Below are 20,948 nucleotides of genomic sequence, written 5' to 3' on the forward strand. Positions count from 1 at the left end.
TTTTTTTTTTTTGGTTTCTTTTCATTTTGTACACCCTACTGGCGAATTAATTAATTAATTAATTCTTCTCTGCCATACTGGGATTGAGCCTAGGGCCTTATACATTTTAGGAAAAGACTCCACTACTGAGCGACTCCCCAGCCCCTCACTGGGGGATTCTAGCAAGTGTTCTATCTCTAAGCTAAGCTCCGAGACCTCATTTTCTTTTTATGAATTAAAGTTTCACTTAGTTGTACTCAGTTGAATTCGTTCTGTGGCCCTAGCTGCTCTTGAACTTTCTTTCTTCCTGTCTCAGCCTCCCAAGCTGCTCTTATGTCAGGCCTGCACCACTAGGCCGGCTCCATTCATGAAAACTTTTGAGCGCCCTCCTTCCATACCTACATGCTTGCTTATTTGTAAATTGCCCGTGTGAGTCATTAATGGATCCTACCTAAGAGAAGGAACTGAAAAGATGAAGTGAGGCAGCCTTAAAGAGTGACTTCCGTGGTATTTCCTTCAACACAGAAATCCTTTGTGCTTGTTACAATGTTACCAGTCATCTTTTCAGTGGAGGCCACGTGAGTGCGTGTGCTTTATTATGTTTGACAGTCTTAATGCAATACTGTGTGATATAATAATCCGAATGTCTGGCTTCAATGCGCTAGCTTTTTGCCTTTAGTGGTGGGAAAGGAACCCTCTAAAGATACATAGATCCAGGCAGGAGAAGCTTGAAGTCCATGGTACTAACTAAATTATGATAGTCATTTTTTTTTCAGCACCACACGTGCATTATGCATAGATCTTGTAGAAATTCAGCCCGCAAATTCCCTTTCATCAGGATGCAGCAATGAATGACCTTCATTAATTTTTCTGATTAATTTAAATTTTTTTTATTTATATGCGTGTATGCATACCATGTATATAAGTATGTAAGCCCACCTGTGTACAGGTACCCATAGAGCCCAGGAGAGGGTGCCAGATCCCCTAGAGCTGGAGTCCAGGCAATTGTGAGATACTCTGATGTAGGTGCTGGGAACCAAACTCAGGTCCTCTGCAAGGGCTTTTAACCCTGGAGTCATCTGTCCAGTCCCACTATCAATGTTTTTGTTGGTTTGCTTTTGTTTTTTGAGACAGGGTTTCTCTGTGTAGTTTTGGTGCCTGTCCTGGTTCTCACTCTGTAGACCAGGCTGGCCTCGAACTCACAGAGATCTGCCTGACTCTGCCTCCCAGTGCTGGGATTAAAGGTGTGCACCCCCATTGCCCAGCTTCTACTACCAATATTTTTAACCAGTGAGTTCAACACTCTTTGCTTGAATGGTACTTCAGAAACCACACACACACACACACACACACACACACACACACACACACACACACAAGCTTCTTAAATGTGCACACATAAGTTTTTAGTAAGCCATATTCCAGAATTTTCTAGAATAAATAAATAACCAGTCATAGAGATACTTCTCAGAACACCTCTCTGATGGTAGAGACTTTTGTTATTTTTCTCATCCATCCTTAAAATGCCATCCTGGAGGAGATGGTTACTAGCACTTACTACCCTTGCAAAGGAGTTTGAATCCCATTTCCCATGACAGGTAGCTCACAACCTCCTAGAACTTTCCGTCTGGGACATCTAATGCCTCTTCTGTGAGCATCCCCTCTCTATATGAGCATACACATAAATAAAACAAAAAATTAAATCTTAAAAATATTTTTAAAATGTCATCTCTTCCTTGAAAGAAAAAAATTAAGTCTATTATTATTTTTTCCTAGAAATATCTGTAGATACCATTTGCTCTTGTATCTGCCTATCTTCTAAGAATAGACTATCAAATCATCCACTTAATAAGAACGACATTTACTGTTAAAAGTTTGCAGAGGTTCTGAAGTGCATTGAGAGATGACCAGCAAACTTCTGGGTGTTTCCAGTAGACATATGCTATTGCCTGCTTTGTTAAAGGGCACTTATATAGCATTATAACTACATTTTAAAATACCTACTTTTGCTATGGGAACTGTGATGTTCAGTGTTTTGTTTGTTTGTTTATTTTGTTTCTGTTTTTTTGTTTTGTTTTGTTTTTTTCCGAGACAGGGTTTCTCTGTAGCTTTGGAGCCTGTCCTGGACTAGCTCTGTAGACCAGGCTGGCCTCGAACTCACAGAGATCCGCCTGCCTCTGCCTCCTGAGCGCTGGGATTACAGGAGTGCGCCATCACCGCCCGGCTATGTTCAGTTTTAATTGTCAACTTGACATAATGTAGAATCACCTGGAAGAGAGTCTCATTGAGGAATTGTCTAGATCAGGTTTCTCTATGAAGGATGGTCTTGATTACACTCTCTGAGTTGAACAGACGTGTGTGCCCGCTGTGGGAGGCACCATGCCCTGCTTTGGGGTCCTGAACTATAGAAGAGTAGGGAAAGTAAATGGGGCACCCGCAAGCACACTAGCAACTAGCTAGTTCTTGTCATCTTGACTTCCCCTCAATGGCGGTCTGTAACCGGGAACTGTGAGCCAAATAAACCTGTTCTCCTTTAAGTTGCTTTTGTCAGGTTGTTGTTGTTGTTATTATTATTATTATTATTATTATATTATTATTATTATTATCATTATTATTATTATAATCACAGGAGTATTTTTTAGTACAGGAGTCTTGTGTGCTCTTTGATTAACTTTCTGTGCCCCTTATTTTATTTTTCCAACTTGACACAAACTAGAGTCACCTGGGAAAGGGGACCCTCCATTGGATCGGCCTGTACGCAAGTCTGCTGGGAGTGTTCTTAATTGATGATTGATGTGGGGAGGGTCCAGCCCACTGTGGGTGGGGCCACCCCTGGATAAGCTGGTCCTGGGCTGTATAAGAAAGCAGGCTCAGCCAGCCGCCAGGAACAACCTTGTAAGCAGTGCTCCTCCATGGTCTGTTTCTGCTTCTTCAGTTCTTGCCTCCGGGTTGCTGCCTTGAGTTCTTGCCCTGGCTTCCCTCGATGAAGGACTGTCTCCTCTAAGCCAGATAAACCCTTTCCTCCTCAAGTTGCTTTTGATCATGGTGTTGGTCCCAGTAACAGGAAGCAAACTAAGGTGCGGTCCAAGAAGCTTGATGGAGTGAATGCATTTTGCTTTTTAACATCCGGGAAACTTTACCCTTAAACCCTGTTTTAATTTCAAGTAGAGAATCCATTTTCAAGGGTCCACGCTAAATTCTTTCTTCCCTGCAATAAGATCACTTATTTATGTGGTATTTGCTTGTTCGTCCATTTGTTTATTGCTGTATGTGTGTGCATGTATGTGTGTGTACGGAGGACAGTCTTGACTCTGCTTTGGATACCGCCCGCTCTGTCTCTCGAGACAAGGTCTTTCAGGGGCCCAGGGCTCACAACGTAAGCTAGATTGCCTGGCCAGAGAGCCCCAGGATCCTCTTCTCTCTCCTCCCAAGTGCTGACTTTAAAAATGTGCGGCACCATGCCTGGCTTTTCTTTGTGGGCTCTGGGAATTGAATTCAAGTCCTCCTGCTTGTGTGGTAAGCCACTGTACGACTGATTCATATTCCCAGTCCTCTGTTGTTTTTGTTTGTCTTGGGTTTTGAGGCCAGGTTTTACTCTGTAGCGCAGGCTGGTCTCAAATTTAGTCTTCTTCCTGCTCAGGCCTCTCAATTGTTGGGATTCCAGATGTAAGCCACTGTGCCTAGAATGTTAAAGTGCTATTTAATTCATTATGTAAATCTCCCACAAATCTTTTGTTTATGACTCATAAAAATAGTATTTGATGTATGTCACTGTGGAGATGGAATCTATAGCAAGTAACACAAGTTACACCAGCAAGGATGCTATGAGCATCATGTTTATATGCTCTTCCGTTCTTTGTGGGGATTTACCATCCATTGTTTCCTGATGAAGAAGCACATCTGACTTGCTCCCAGGTTGTTGGTTGTGTTTGGTTAAAGCCTAGTCTTTTCTCTCAAGTGTCTTTTGCAAGTCAGCCAGGAATCTTAAAAGAGAATTAAAATACCCATTGTTTCGTTTGGGGACAAACTGGAAGCTACTGAAATCACATCTGGTGTGGTGTTAAATGTTACTGGAAAGAACAGTGCTTCCTTTCCCTTTCTGTTTTGTTTTTTAAATGCTGCGGTAGGCTGGAGGCGTGGCTCAGTTTTAAAGTGCTTGCCATGCAAGCATTAGGATCAGAGTTCAAATCCCTAGAACCCATGTAAATGCTGTGTGGGCACGGTAGCCCACCAGTAATCACCAGCCTAAACATGTGAGTGGCAATTTATATCTGTAAATGTAAGATACCATCTTTTTAAAAAACCATACAATATTGATTCTGAAACCTGCCTAGGCTCAATGCTTGGCCATGATTCTGACCCTCTATGCTCATCCTACTGCCCTGTGGATTTTTCTGGAACTCATCAGTGTATTTCTAGTATGTAAAGGGTGAACCTAACTCCCAGGAGAGTTGTTACTTGTTCTAGAAAACCGGAAATTTTAGAATGACCAATGAATCTCAGCCACAGCTGTCCAACCAAGTCCCACCGCACTGCCGGGCCGAGAAGAAGATGCTAGGTCTAGTTTAAAGTGAGAGCTTGCCTCCTAAAACAGCACAGATATTCGTGGACTTCCGCCAAGAGGAGTCTTCCTTCACTGCCAGCATCAGCTGTGAGAGGCAATGTCGGAGAGTGGGGTGGAATCACAGAATGTCACATTAGTACATTTGTCAACGTATTACCATCCATGTCACTCACCCATCCCACAACATATTTTAAGGAACCCGGGCCAGGAAGGAGCTCAAGCTGGAGAGCTTGAGATGCAAATAGCCTGCTGCCATCTTGCTGCCGTGAAAGCTGTGACAGACAGCACGCTGCACAGATGCAGTTCAAGTCTGAGGCAGTGTCTGTGTATGGCTGTATTAGTTACTTGGCTTATTATTCATGTCTCGCTGTTGTTGTTGGTTTAATAGAATATCTTTACTACTTGACAATTTTGTACCTGTATGCAATGTATCTTGCTCGTTCCCACCCCCACTCTCCCTCCCATTCCAGGCAGGTACCCCCAATGCATCCCCTTACCGCATTAATGTTCTCTCCTTTTGGTGAATAACCTACTGTGGCTGATTAGTACTGCCTGCTAGAATGTCAACCGATTGTGTTGACCTGATCTTGTGCACATGACCATGAGCTCAATGGCATTGCCATGCCCAGAAGACAACATGTCACAGCACTCCTCCCCATTCTAACTTACTTTCCCCCACCCCCACCTCCTCTTTCCTGATATACCCTGAATCTCAGAGGGGAGGGTTTGATAGAGATGTCACATTTTGGACTGAGCACTTAGTAGTCACTATTTTTCAACACTGTGACCAGTTAATGAGTTTCTGCATTAACTACTGACCACTTCAGAGAGAAGCTTTCCTGGCCAAGTTTTGGCCCGTGTTTTGAGGAGACGCACTCCATCATAGTGAGGAAGGCATGACGGTGGGAGCAGCTCATGACTGGAGCAGCAGCAGCAGCAGCCACATGGGGCTGCTTGCTCACATCTTTTAAGACCAGAAAGCAGGGGGGAAAGAACAGTAGAATCCAGTTGGATTCTTCTGTTTCCCACTTTTTTTTTTAGTCCAGGTCCTCAGCTGATGGAAGGGTGTGGCCCCCATTAAGGCAGGCCTTATGCCTTCTGTAATTCTCTCTGAACTACCCTCACAAATGTACACCTTCTGTAAACATGTCTGAAACCACCCTCACAGACATACATAGTAATCACCTAGGCTTTCCTTAATGCAACCAAGCTAATCATTAAAAATTATCATCACTTGGGCTTACAGTGGATAGGAGAGAGGAATCCCTGCCAGGAGTATTATCCATGGTGTGGTCTCAGAGAAGGTAACTCCTGGGTGGAAACTCAGAAGTTCACTAGGACTGTTCCAGCCGAAAGCCATGCCAGTTGAGGGGCTAGCATAGGCAAGGACGTGGTCATGTCTACCCAGCTCAGCATCCTCACTTATTCAAACCAGGAGTGAATGAAGTGGGGGATGAAACTAGGTTGAGTGTTGGATGTCTTATCATCTATGCTTTTGCATTGAGGGGTGTATATTTTTTGAGTGTTCTGATATTGCAGGCAAACTCCACCTACAGAATGAGCTCAAGGCCAGCCTGAGAAACTTAGTGAGACCCTGTCTCAAAGCAAGATTTACAGAAGGGCTGGGAGGCATATCTGGTAGGTGTTTGCCTAGAAGCCCCCAGTGAGAAAGTGTGGGCATGACTCCAACAGAGAGCCTAGAATCCCCCAATGAGGGGCTGAGGGGTATGACTCAAATATAGAACATTTTTGAGCACCAGTGAATGTGTTTGAAAATGTGACCACTCCCCTGCATTGCTGTAGAAATCCCTGAGATGCCATCCGTGTTGGGTGGCTGAGCACTCAGCTTGGCCACTTCTGGGCCATTCTTTGATTAACATAGAAATTAGTTCTTTTATGTGGCTCTGAATTCGTAGGCTCTACTAATTTTAAAAGCTGATATTTAAGGACTCTGGTGTAACTCCAACTTGTTCTTTTTTTGGGGGAAATGGGTGCAGGATATTTCAATTTAATTCATTCTACCTTCTCATTTTTCACACCAGTTGTCTTATTATTCTTAACTATTATTAAAAGGAATGATAAAACGTAATTAACCATCTGGGACATATTTCTGCTTCCCATTAGTCAGGGCATCTATTATAAAAACCTCTCTAAAGTTCAGCTTTGGAAATAAATTCTCCAAGTAGGTGGATTAGCTAATAAATTTTTCTTTTCTAAAGATGATTGGCTATTTTTTCCCCTTCACCCAAGACAGAACTTCCACTGGCCATTCATCAAAGTGGGGAAAAGTAGAAGCAAAAAAAAAAAAAAAAAAAAAAAAAAAAACCAGGACCAGGTTGTCCATATAATATACTGTGTAAAAGCTGTGGGTTTAATACGCTTTTTGTAAGGCTTCTATACGATGTTTTGCCACTCATCTTTATAGATTTAGCAGTTAACCTTGGCTTTAGGGAGATAAGTCTGTATTCATACAGAATGCTTGTTTGAAGTCTCTGAGCAATCAATATTTTTATGCATTCCCTTCTGTGGGAGCGGGAAAAACCAGAAATGACTCTGAACAGTGGAGATGCTGGAGGTCCCTGCTTAGCTAGTGAAGACCCCACAGTTAATTTTAGGCTTGTTTTGGGATGTGATCAAGAAGGAATTATATCATGGACGACTACTAACAGACATGCCATCTGTTGTGTGACTTTTCTTGTGGAGATGTAAATGAATGTTTATTTATCCCAGATAATACAGCAATGACAGACCAGAGAAACCAGTCCATCCAAGTGCAGTGCTGTGAACCAATGAATTTATTTGGCTATTCACAAGAGAGTTGAGGAGGCATTACTTACAAGAGTCTCATTGGAGGATTCTAGGCAGGTGCTCTACCACTGAGCCACACCCCAGCCCCTCACTGGGGGATTCTAGGCAGATGCTCTACCACTGAACCACACTCCCAGCCCCTCACTGGGGGATTCTAGGCAGGTGCTCTACCACTGAACCACACCCCCAGCCCCTCACTGGGGGATTCTAGGCAGGTGTTCTACCACTGAACCACACCCCCAGCCCCTCACTGGGGGATTCTAGGCAGGTGCTCTACCACTGTACCATACCCCAGCCCCTCACTGGGGGATTCTAGGAAGGTGCTCTACCACTGAGCCACACCCCAGCCCCTCACTGGGTGATTCTAGGCAGGTGCTCTACCACTGAGCCACACCCCAGCCCCTCACTGGGGGATTCTAGGCAGGTGCTCTACCACTGAGCCACACCCCAGCCCCTCACTGGGGGATTCTAGGCAGGTGCTCTACTACTGAGCCACACCCCAGCCCCTCACTGGGGGATTCTAGGCAGGTGCTCTAACCACTGGGCCACACTCCCAGCCCCTCCCTGGGGGGATTCTAGGCAGGTGCGCTACCACTGAGATACACACTACTCCACCATCCCTTTTTTCAGTTTGAAATGGTCTCTAAGTTACTCATAGTAGTCTTGAAGTAGGTATGTAGCTGAAGCAGCCCTGGAACTTTTCAGTCTCCTGCCTCAGCCTTCAGGTATGAAAGGCTTGCACCACCAGGGCTGATAGATGATGAAAAATTTAAAAAGACCTTCCCAGGTTATAGTTGCCCTGGAATTCACACTCTAAATCCTTTCTTGTCTCTGTAGGTGCTTCTTCTAGGGTAGAACACATGACCATGCTTCCTAGAGCTCAGAAGCTCCATCCAGCCCCATCCTCTGTCAAAAGAAACACCAACTTTGGTCAGCTCTATCTGAAGCTGTTTGCTGTTCTCAAGCATCCCCAAAGCACGATCCAAGGCATGTCCAGGAGAGAGCATTTCATGCTCCATGAACCCTTCCATGATTTCTCATTAGCCCGATAAGGCTTACTTCAAGTTCATTTCTTTCCATGAAGCCCTGATAAGGCGAGCTTTACAATTCATCTGTGTTCAACAACTAAAGTTCCTTTTGTGTGCTAAGCCCCCCACTAGACTCTGAAGATCCAGGAATGACGGAAGCGTGAACCTAGAAGTTCTCTGTGCTCGTGATAAAAACAGCTTGTTGTAAAAGCACAACACAAAATATCCACTTAACAGTGGGTTTATTTTGGCCACAGTGCTAGGGTCTAGTCCATCGTGGCAGAGCAGGCATGTTAGAAGGAGCGTGAGGCAGCTGGTCACACGGCATCCACAGTCAGGAGGCAGAGAGAGATGGATGCTGGTGCTCAGCTGAATTTCTCCTTTTTATTCAGTCTGGGATGCCAGCCCACGGGATGGTGCCACCCACATTCAGGGTGGCTCTTGTCTCCTCAATTTAAACTCCGTGGAGACATCCTCATAGACCCATGTAAATAAAGGTTTGTGTCTCCTATGATTCTGTATCCTGTTACATTGATGGTAGTAACCATCATGGGGGCTGTAAGAGGTTCCAGGACCATGTCATAGGAGCCTGGAGAAGTCTCTTTGGAGGGCATGGGATAGTTCAGAGAGGTGCCGTTTATGCTGGGTTTTTGACAGGCATTTGACAGGTAGAAAGCAAGGGGAAGCAGTGAGAACGGCACATGAAATCAGGAGGACATAGACAAAAACATGATGTGGTAGGGCTATGGAGTCAGGGCACTGGAGCTATGGCGCAGCAGTTAACAGTGCAGACTGTTCTTCCAGAGGACCCAAGTTATATTCCCGGCACCCAGGCTGTACAGTGCACAACACCCTAAAATTCCAGCTCCAAGGAGCCCACACTTTCTTCTGGCCTCCAGGGGCACCTGCAGTCACATTCATGTGGACACACAAACCCATAATTACCAAAAATAGTATCTTTAGGAAAAAGGAATGCCGTGAAGCTTCGTGACTTTCTTTTTTCCTTTCTTGCTATGTATGTGGGACAGGGTGTGGGGGTGGGAGCGTGGTGCCCTTGTGGAGGTCAGAGGGCAACTTAGCATATACAGTTTTGTGTTTCCATCCTTATATGGGTTCGTAGGATGGAACTTGACTTGCCGGGCAAATGCCTTTAGCTACTGAGTCATCTTGCCAGCCTTCTGTGAGCTTCTTGCAACTGAGGCTCAGGCTGGGATATTGGTGAAATTATTAAGGCCACTCCACATAGTTAAAAGGGAGGTTTATTTTGTGGGGTAACTTACAAATGAAGGGATAGGTTGTAGGGTCTGGCAAAGGTATGGCGCAGTCTGGCGGTGTTCTCTGGAGAACTCTGCTCGGTCTACCTCCAGCGTCCAGGGTCCTGGAACCAAGAGAGACCTCTCCTCTTGATCCTGGGTCTTCAGCATCCTCCCTCAGCCCCGCCTTGTGGGCATGACCATTACCGAAGCCTCAATGGGGGTTGGAACTTCCAAGCCAAGGCTGGGATGGCTACCCACTACACTGGGAATCCACAGGACATAGAAAAGGAGGCTGAACAGGAACCCCTTCCTGATGGCATTTAATGTTGTAGCACATGCCATAGACTCCAAGCCTGGAATGCAGAGCTCTGTTGTAGAAGCAGTGGGGAGCCCCCATAGGAGGGGTGTCATTTATGCCCAATTAAGTGTCAAAAGCCGGGAATTAAATAAAGCTTCAGGTGTCTGTGTAAGAGGGTTGTGGAATTTGAAAAACAAGAAATGTGTTATTTTAGCCACTGAACAAGTGATTGCATTCTTTCTGTCTCCGTGTGTATGTAAGTAAGTGTGTGTGTGTGTGTGTGTGTGTGTGTGTGTGTGTGTGTGTGTACGTACATGCAGACATGCGGGTGTATGTCAAGTTGGTCTTGTCCTTTTACTGTATAGTTTCTGGGGCTCAAACTCAAGTCACCAGTCTTGATAACAAGCATCCTTACCCACTGAACCATATCACTGGAACCCTGGTTAGATTTTCTTATTTTGTGCAAGGAAGTATTTTCTCTCCAAATAAAAGGAGGGGAAAGAGTTTCTGGCTGCCATTCCTATCCAAGATTGGCTGGACAGCATCATCTTGCACCAGGTGCCCAAGATGATAGAAACTGAAGGTAGCAGTGTGTCTCCTTAACGTGTGCAGGGAGGCCAGCAGTGGCAGTCCATCATCCCAGCTACTCAGACTCACAAGTTCAAGACCAGATGGGGATACAGAGTGAGTTCAAGGCTAACCTGGACAGTGTAGTGAGACTCTGTTCCAAAAATAACAAGTGAGAAGAGGGCTGGGGACTGTAGCTCAGTGGTGTGTGTTTCTATGGCATGGAGGAAGCTGCACATTTAATCCCTGTAACTTTTCAATACATAGGAAAATGTGTATGTGGAAGAGGAGAGCTGTGGCCTCTTTTGTTCTATGTATAAAAACACTAAGATGAAATGTCAAAATTAACACTAACATTAAGAGTAGATGTGGAAGACATCTCACTCTACTTCTGAGCCATATGTCCAAGCCCTCTCTGGGGGATTCCAGGCAGGTGTTCTACCACTGAGCCACACCCCAGCCCCTCACTGGGGGATTCTAGGCAGGTGCTCTACTACTGAGCCACACCCCAGCCCCTCACTGGGGGATTCTAGGCAGGGGCTCTACCACTGAGCCACACCCCAGCCCCTCACTGGGGGATTCCAGGCAGGTGTTCTACCACTGAGCCACACCCCAGCCCCTCACTGGGGGATCCTAGGCAGGTGCTCTACCACTGAGCCACACCCCAGCCCCTCACTGGGGGATTCTAGGCAGGTGCTCCACTACTGAGCCATACCCCAGCCCCTCACTGGGGGATTCTAGGCAGGTGCTCTACTACTGAGCCACACCCCAGCCCCTCACTGGGGGATTCTAGGCAGGTGCTCTACAACTGTACCACACTCCCAGCTCTGAGATATGACCTTTGGATATTTCCAAGCACAAGAAGAATTCTTCTTGCCCTGGTGGCCTTGGGGACAGTCCCAGAGTGCACTGGAATGGTTCCCCTCTAACATTGATGTTGCCTAACATTGTAATTGGTTGTTCAGAGAGAGTGATGCTGCTTACATGAGGAGGTGAACACATTAAGGTCATTGTCAAGAGATTTGCTTGTCTTGGCTGTGGGTTCCACCCAGTGATTGGCCACGCTTGTCCCAACCTGGAGAGTCAACAGATGTCTTCATTCCTCTCTCATTCTTCTTCCTACCTGGCCCCCAGGAGAGATCCTGATCTGGGAAGACACCAGAAGTTAGTTGAGTAGGCAGCTGATTGACAGCCAGCCTCTGCTTTCATTATTTCAGTGGGCGGGATTTACCTGCAGGCAAATCTGAGGAAAGTACTTTTAGGAAAGACAGCTGTTTTCCAGGGACCTAAGTTCCTAGAAATGCTCTGCTCCTCCTCTTCTGTGTCATACGTGATCATTCTGCACCACTCTCTCCTGGGGCAGCTGATTGAATTCTTCCCTTGCCTTGCCTTGCCTTGCCTTCCCTTCCATCCCCTTCCTTCCCCTCCCCTCCCCTCCTCCTGACCCCTTCTCCCTCCCTCCTTCTCTCACTCCCTTCCTTGCTCCTCCTCCTCTATCTCCCTCTCCCTCCCTCCCTCCCTCCCTCCCTCCCTCCCTCCCTCCCTCTCTTCTTTCTCTCCCTCCTTCTCTCCCCTCCTCTTCCTCCTCCTCTGTCTTCTTTCTGGCTACTCTTTCTCCTTACATTTGCAATTACAGCAATTGAACCCATGGCCTCCTGCTGAAGCCAGCATTCCTGAACTAAACTCCACCCCTGCCTCTGAATCTTTTTTCATCTCTACACTAGCTCAATTCTAAAGATTTTTATTTTTGTTTTTGGCTTTTCGAGACTGGGTTTCTCTGTGTAGTTTTGGTGCCTGTCCTGGATCTCGCTCTGTAGCCCAGGCTGGCCTCAAATTCACAGAGATCTGCCTGGCTCTGCCTCCCAAGTGCTGGGATTAAAGTCCTGCGCCGCCACCACCACCCAGCTTCTAAAGGGTTTTAAACCAAGGTGTTACATTTTAACATCTAGGGTTAGACATGGTGGCACACATCTGTAATCAGAGCAGTGGAGAGGCTGAAGCAGGATTGCTGTGAGCTCAAGTTCAGGCTGGACTTCAGAGTGAGCTCCAGGCCAGCTTGACTGTATCACAGACCTTGTGTCAAACAAAAGAAAACAAAATAATAAAACCTTTCAGTGTATAAAGACAACGTTCTGTTGAGTGCCAGACTCCCTAGCCAGTCTTAGTAGTACAGACCTAGAAATTCTGCTGGGCGAACTGTGGTGGGAAGATTCCAATCTCAAGGCTATCCTGGGCTAAGGATGGAGTTTAAGGCTAGCCTGAGCGTCTTCATGAGAGTGTATCTCAACACAGAAAGTAGAAAATAAGAACTGAAGATATAGCTCAGTGGTAGAGTGTTTGTGTTGCGTGTATCCCCAGTACAGCCAAAAACAATACAAAAACCTTCTGATCCCTGATGGGCCATCCCTAAGAATGGTTCTGTTTGTCTGGGAGTACCTCAGAGTTTGAAGAATCCCCATGTCTGGCTTCACCTAGTAGGATTAGACAGTAAAATTAATCTTTTGGAAGCATGGAAAGCTTTGGGAGCTCTCTCGGGGTTTTCAACTTACTGGCCAGTCCCATCCCCCAGCTGGAGCCAGTTGGCTTCAGTTCCATTTTGAGATTTAAAGATTCAGTTTCCAGGCCCAGCACCTGAGTGCCTCTAGGGGTTGTCTTCATCCTCTGGAAATGGCTCTTTTAAGAAAAAATTATTTTTCAGTGTGTGTGTGTGTGTGTTTGTGTGTGCATATCGATGTCCTTGTGCACTTGAGTATAGTGCCCATGGAAGCTTGAATACCTGGGCCTCAGGTCCCTTGGAACACTCAATGTGGTTTCTGGGAACTAAATTTAGATCCTTTGCAAGAGCTCTTCACTGCTGAGCCATCTCTCCAGTCCTAGGAGCAAGTTGATGTCATACTCCCTGGGTCCTTGGATTGGTGCCTGGTTTTGATAGTAGTAAGAATGCTGGTGATGATGGCCAGAATCTATCTTGAGTCTAATCCCGTTTGCACGTGGTCTTCTCGTACGGGTTGGTCTACAGTGGTGGTTCTCAACCTTCCTAATGCTGCGACCCTCTAACACAGTTCCTCATGTTGTGCTGACTCCCAACCATAAACTTTTCATTGCTTCTTCATAACTGTAATCTTGCTACTGTTTTGAATCATAATGCAAACATCTGTATTTTTCGATGGTCTTAGGCAACCCCTGGAAAAGAATTGTGTGATTCCAAAGGGGCCGTGGCCCATACTTTGAGGACCACTGGCCTAAACTCGCTCACTTATTTTGAAGAAGGGTTTCCTGCAACACAAGAGTGACCTTGAACTCCTCATCCTCCTACCTCCACATACTCAGTGCTAGGATTACAGGAATCACCACCTTGCCCTATTTATGTGGTGCTGGGAATTGAACCCAGGACATTGTGCTTGCTAGGCAAACACTCTACCAGCTGAGCTACATACATCTCCAGCCTTATTTCTGGCTTTGTGAGATGGAGCTATCCTTGAATTCGCTATAGAGCTAAGGGTGGCCTTGAATTCCTGATCCTCCTGCTTCTATCCCTTAGGTGCTGGCATTAAAGGGGAGCTCTACCAGACCCAGCATGCTTTCTAATCTTCTCACCTGAATTCTGTTTCGTTCTATTAGAAGCCATAAGCAGAGGTTGCTGTATTTATCTCAGCTTTGTCATGCTGATAGCTAGGTGGAACTCAGTGACGTGTGTATGTCGTGCTGGAGAAAGTGAGGCACCTGTGGTGATAAGAGAGTCTTGAGCTCTATTCTGGGAGCCCTGGGCATGGATGGAGTATTCTTATTATCCAACTCACGACTGGGGAGATCTGCCTTCTGCACAGGATGAAGAAGAACACGACGGGACTGGAGAAATGGTTCAGTGGTTAGGGATATGTATTACTGTTTCAGAGGATCTCAGTTCAGTTTCCAGAACCCCAGAGAGATTACATTTTCTGGTAGCTCTAGCGCTGGGGATCCAATGCCCTCTTCTGGCCTCTAAGGACACCTGCACTCATATGCTGTAAAGATGGATGTTTTTTATGCACACGTCACTCATCATGGCAAGAACATAGACGTTGTTACAAGATGGGTATGGTTTTAATTCTTAGATGCTGTTACTTCTTTCCAAGTGACATTCTCTGCAAATTCACGTATTAAAGTCTCAACTCCTAGGTCCTTGCAGAATGTGTTTGTATTTGTAGGTGAGGTCTTTGAAGATCATTACAGTGAGATCTGTGAAGTGTGACTGGCATAGCTCCTTTTGATTACTGATCTGACTGTGTTAAGGACCATTTAGACCATTGATGAGACACACCTCTGGGCTGGTCTATGAAGGTGTTACCAGAAAGGTTGAACTGAACAGGGCAGACACATGCTAACTATAGGCAGTGCTATCCCCTGGGCTGGATCCCTGGACTGAGTAAAAAGGCAAATGGGAGCTAGGCACCAGCTTGTTTCCTGGCGGTGGATCTAATGCAACTAGATGCCTCACATTCCTGCCTCAGTGCCTTTGAAACCATGATGAACTGTGCCCTTGAACTGTGAGCTAGGATATACTCTTCCTTCCTTAAGTTTCTTTTAACAGGTATTTTTTTTAACAGCAGTGAGAATAGTAACTAGCCCAACTGGCCTCCTTGATCTTGGTCATGGCCATCAAGAGAATGTGTTCAAGGTCTTCAGTCAACCATCCTCTGGCTTGCACCTCCTGGCCTTTGAAACTCTTCCTGGAATCCTTCTTTGGCAAATGTCTGTGCTCATCAACACTCACCTCAGAGTATTAGCCTTTGATGTGCTGCCTCATTTGTTAGTCTGGAAGTTGCTAGAATATTGTGTATGGTGTTGGCCAGGAGGAGAAGCTAGCTCTGGGGACTTCATCTCTTTATGTGTAAAGATTTGGGTGTCCATGATGAAGCCAGGGAGCCAGGCAATTGTCTGTTGCTAGGATGCATCCTCTCCCTGCTACCCTGAAATAACGACTCTGTTGACCTTGGCTAAGCTTGGTTGATATTTCATTTCCCTCTCTTCCGAGAGGCTGTCGAGTCTTGAAAATGGGTGTAGATCAACCTCAGAGCTGGATAGGACTCTGAAATAATTTATGAGGGAGGAATCATTGATTTAGAAATATCAGGGAGCAAGCTCCTTGCCTGTGTATCATCAGAGATGGGCTCTCCCTAAGGTCATGACTCTGGTGCCTGTGCTAGTACTATCCACTGATGGAGTTTGTACCTCTGTCTCCTGTAACTTCTGCATGTGTATTTTTTTTAAAAAAAAAACAGTATCCCCTTTTATTCTGTTTATTCTCTAAGACTACAGAAAACAGTAGACATCTATGTTTAAAAATAGGCCATGGTTGAGGAGGTGGCTCTCTTGTTAAAATACTTGTCATGTAGCCTTAGGAACTAAATTTAATCCCCAGCACCCATGTCAAAGCTGGTGCGGTAGCATGTACATCATCCCACTGCTGAATAGGCTGAGATGGGAGAATCTCTTGGGCTCCCTAGCCAGCACGACCTAGCTCAACTGGTAAGCCCTAGATCCCAGTGAGAAACCTTGTCTCACAAAACACGGTGGACAGTGACTTAGAAGTAACACTTGAAGTTAACCTTTGGTTCCACACTCACATGCATACTTACACGTGCAACTCCCTACTCCACCCCCAACACACACTTGTTACCCAACCAGTCAAGGCCAGTGGGTGAGCTCCAGTTCTCAGTGAGAGACCCTTTCTCAAAAGGAAGATGGACATCACTTAACAAATGACACCTAAGGTTGTCCTCTAGCTTCTATGCACAAACATACACATACATGGTACACAGACACAGACAGACACACAAAGAGACCTACACAGAGAGAGAGAGAGAGAGAGAGAGAGAGAGAGAGAGAGAGACAGACAGACAGACACACACACACACACACACACACACACACAGAGAGAGAGAGGGGGGGGAGGGAGAGAGAGAGAATGTTCTAAAACCATGCAAGTTTGGAAAATAACACGATGGACTTAATATATGCATTACCAAGCCTCAGCAATTCTCGTGCATTCCAGCACCCCCCACACGCTTCTTTCTGCCTCTTTCAGCAGATTTATTTGAGGTGGTAGATGTTTGCTGAGTGGACGAATAAGGGAATTAAAAAAAAAGTGTTGAAGAGTAATTGCCATTTGATCCATAGCAGAAGACCTTGGCTTTGGTTTAAAATACTCCTTCTGAACATACGCTGAAGTTCAACTGGAGAGAAGAAAGAAAGGAAAGTAACTTAAGGAATTTAAAATCTGCATGCTGAGTTAGTTTCGTCCTTACCTTATGTGACTGTATTTAGTCAGACCAAAGAGAGAGACACAGAGAGAGAGAGAGAGAGAGAGAGAGAGAGAGAGAGAGAGAACACAAGTATGTCCCAAATTTTTTTAAAAAATAATTCTTACATGAATCTTTTTCATACTTTATTTGTGTTATTTTACTTATGTGTTTTTCTTACAAAAATGCAAAAGAGTCATGGTCTATGGGCCCACAAGTCCTCTAAGGGAAGAACTGGTTGCCTCTTAGGGTTTGCCAGAGCTGTTCCTGGTAATACATATCTGTCATCCCAGTTAATGAGAAGGCTTAGGCAGGGCTGGAATTTCAAGGCTAGTGTGCGCAGCATAGTAAGACCTTGTCTCAAACTGAAAAATAAAAAGAGGTTACAGGGCATGGTTCAGTGGTAGAGCACCTGCCTAGAACCCCCCAGTGAGAGGTTCAGGACATAGCTCAGTGGTAGAGCACTTCCTAGTATGTCTGATCATCAGAAGGACTTTGACAGTATATGCAGCTGAGCATCCATGACTCCAGTCAAGGTATGGAACAGCTGGGCCTGTAATCCCAGCTACTTGAGAAACTAAGGCAGGAGGGTGATTGAAATCTCACCTGGGCTATATAAGGAATTCAAGTTCATCCTAGACAACTTAGTGATAGCCTTTCTTAAAGAGGAAAAAATTAAGACCCACCATTTCAACCCTTTTTAGATATGTGATGTATGTATTTTAGGACATGTCTACAGTAGCATGTTTCTATATAACTTTTTTTGAAAAGTCATTAAGCGTTCATTATCCTTCCCTGTGTTCTCTCTTGTTCCCTCTCATTCCCTACTCAAATTTTTTTCTTTTTTTTTTTTTTTTGTATGTGGAGCTGAGGATCGAACCCAGGGCCTTGTGCTTGCTACACAAGCCAAGCGCTCTACCACTGAGCTAAATCCCCAGCCCCTCCCTACTTACATTTAACCCTTTTTGTTCCATTACTTCCTTCAGCTATTTATAGCATTTATAGAATTTATAAATTCCTGCCCTCTATGGGTATTCCATATGAAACATACATATCTGAAGACTCAAAGCTAGTACCTACGAATGTGAGAAAACATGCCATGTTTATCTTTCTGGGTCCTTTGTTTCCTCACTCAGAATGATGGCGTCTTGCTCCATCCATTTACCTATGGATTTGATAATGATCAATGTGCAAAAAATATGAGATTGGAATACTCAGCCCTAAATGAGACATCTATCACACACACACACACACACACACACACACACACACGCAGGATCGTTTTGAAAGAGGAGGCAGACAGATTGTAAAAACCAGGGGCAGTGGATGACTACAGGGAACCAGAGCTTTCTGGACACAGCAAGACATTTGCATGAATGAGCTCTCAGTGGTTGCGGCAGCAGGCACAAGACCTGCGTAAGCTCAAGCCCAGCAAAATCCCAGCATGGATAGAAGAGATGAACTTGAAGTCCCACCCCTAGCTAAGGAGCTATTGTCAACTGATAACTGCTGGGAGAGGGAGAGTCAGTTTTCTTCAGGGATGTGGCCCCCCTGGTAGGTCAACCGTGCTCCTGCAGAAAACCACACATCCAAGAGTATATAGGCAGCACAAATTGGAATCAATAGGGTTAAAAAAGAGGAAGAAGACACAGTGGTGTGTGGGCAGAGCAGGATCTGAGGCTGGGAGGAGTTTGAGGTGAATACGATCAAAATAGATTTATGCAGTTCTCAATGAAATAATTAAATGTGCAAACAAACAAACAAAGGCTGAAGATGCTGCTCATTTGTAGAATGCCTATGAATGGGTGCTGGGTGCTGGGTCTCCTCTCCAGATGCCCCTAGGAATCTATTTCTCTTGATAGTTTTAACCTCCATTATCAGAAAGTAGGCAACAGAATCTCTGGGTACATGCCCCCTCATTGCTACTCATCTGTGAGGCTTTTCAACCAAAACCTAGGTTTGAGGCACAGTAACAGGGCAGAGGAAAACAGATGTGATATGCTGGAAAGAATGGTGTGAGATTCTTACCTACTCATTGCAAGCTGGTCCCCACTTCTCCAGCCAAGTGGAAGGGATGATCTCCTCTCTGGACAACCCTGCTGGAGAGTGAAATAGCCTTCACAGGAAAAATTCAACCTAGAGAAGAAAGGGCATGTTCATTTCCGCTAATCTTGAGTTCTGCTGGCTCTAACTTGAGGACCAAAGAAAGCCTCCCTGTGATTAGCACTGAAGGTTGATGAAACTGTTCCTTTACTCTTTCTTATTTTTATTTATTTCCTGTGCATATAATCCTGCAGTTGTGCTTTGAAAACCACTCAGAATAGCAGCTGTAGGTCTGCATGTGCTACTGGGATTTTTAATATAAAAATTCTCCTTATGTCTCACAGCATCTTGTAGTCACCCCCCCCCCCACACTTCCTAGAATCCAATCCCCTTGAAATGTTATTGCAGACCTTGATCCAATTTCAAACACTGTCAACTCATGCTCATAAAAGAAGCTGTGTATATAGCTTCTAGATTGTTCCTTCCCCCTCTTGGACCATTCATTTTTACAGCTCAATGCTATTCCCAGTTGGTTCCGACAGGAAAAATGGAAGATAGCGAAATGTAGAGGACATTACTTTCTCCCTGCTTAGAGCTAGGATGAAATTTTGGCTAAAATGTAGCTTTTTGGCCTGTCTGGGGATTTGAATTATCCTTGCTGTTCCCCCTTTTGACTGTGAGCAGAGTCAGCAAAGGGTTGGATGAAGGTGGACAATGGGGTATTTCTGTTTGTGGTCTGTGGTTTCTGATCTCTTAGACTGCGTTCAGAGTTTTCCTATGGAACAAAAAGTCTCAGGCTCTTAGTTCTCACTTGTACTTTGGAGCCAACAAATGGTTCTTTTTTGAGGAACTAAGGGGGAAAAAGGAGCAAAATAAAGAGCCTTTGGCAAAGCGTTCCTTTGATCAGTCATGAAAAGTTTTATTGTTACTGATGGTCAAATACAATAGTGACATTTCTAAAAAATCCTCTCAAATGAGACAATGTGTGTGAGAGTGTGTATGTGTGAGAGGGGATGGCGATATGAATCATGAGCCTCCACTGCCTTCCACTTTTCATTTTTGGAGGTTTATTTCAGAGATGTACACCCACAGGAAAATGCCTGGTTTGTAAGTCTAACAAATGCTATGGTGTTTGTGTTCCTGGTTTTTAAGTACTATGGTATTCATGTATCATTCTAAGCAATGTTATAGCTCTGGTGCTGGGGTAAAGATATGCATAGTGGTTTGTTGCTTCTGACAATTTCTGTGATATAAATATTCCCACCATGGCCTATTTTAAGCAGTGCCAGTGGTTAATAGCTCTGGGGGCAAGGGTGAAGGCATACATTGATGATTTGTAACTTTGCTAACTTTCCTGGTGTAAGTAGTCCTAATGTGGGCCCATTATAAGCAGATCTGTGTTGGTAGACAGCTTTGGGTCTGGAGTTAGGGCATGTATTAGTGATTTGTAGCTTTTTGTCAATTTCTCTGGTGTAAATACCCCTACCATAGTCTGTTTCAGGCTAGTGATACTTGCCAATGTCTTCACACATGACTTAAGTATATTTACTGACAGCTTTCTCCACAAGGTTATTCTGTTTCTTATATCTGATTTTCCCACAGATCCCTTGTAAGATATTAGGAATATAGCATCTCTTTTAGTATAGACAGTAACATCATAACATGCATCACAAGATGTTGCCCAAAACATTGTTCTGTTTCTTACATCTGATTTTCTCACAGATCCCTTGTAAAATATTAAGCGTATAGCATCTCTATTAGTATACACAGTAACATCATAACATGCATCACCTGGTGTTGCCTGACTGGCCTGGATCTCTACACCCTTGTGGGTTTGTGCAGACCCACAGATCTAGAAATGCTCTAGGATATAGACAGAGGCCCTCAGCAGAAACAGTCTGGGTGACTGACAGCTCAGGATTTCTTTCTGCCTTGAATTTCGGGATGAGAATGACAACTCTTTGAAAAATACATTAGTTATCCCATCAACAACAGCATCATGAGAGAGATGTGCTGCAATCTGTGCTTCACCCCAGAGGTACAAAATGGAACAGATCACAGTCCCTTCCCTATATCCCTTGGCTGACATGGGATCAACACAAGAGTTATGTCCAAACGGTGTCT

The 20,948-nt window shown here is 44.9% G+C and overlaps 1 protein-coding gene across 1 annotated transcript in view; it reads left to right on the top strand.

The window, feature by feature from the left end:
* Galnt17 (polypeptide N-acetylgalactosaminyltransferase 17) overlaps window positions 1–20,948 on the top strand; it is a 441,501-nt gene that overhangs the window by 85,746 nt on the left and 334,807 nt on the right. The window lies entirely within an intron of this gene.

This window comes from Onychomys torridus, chromosome 22 (assembly GCF_903995425.1).
Source record: "Onychomys torridus chromosome 22, mOncTor1.1, whole genome shotgun sequence".
NCBI lineage: Eukaryota > Metazoa > Chordata > Mammalia > Rodentia > Cricetidae > Onychomys > Onychomys torridus.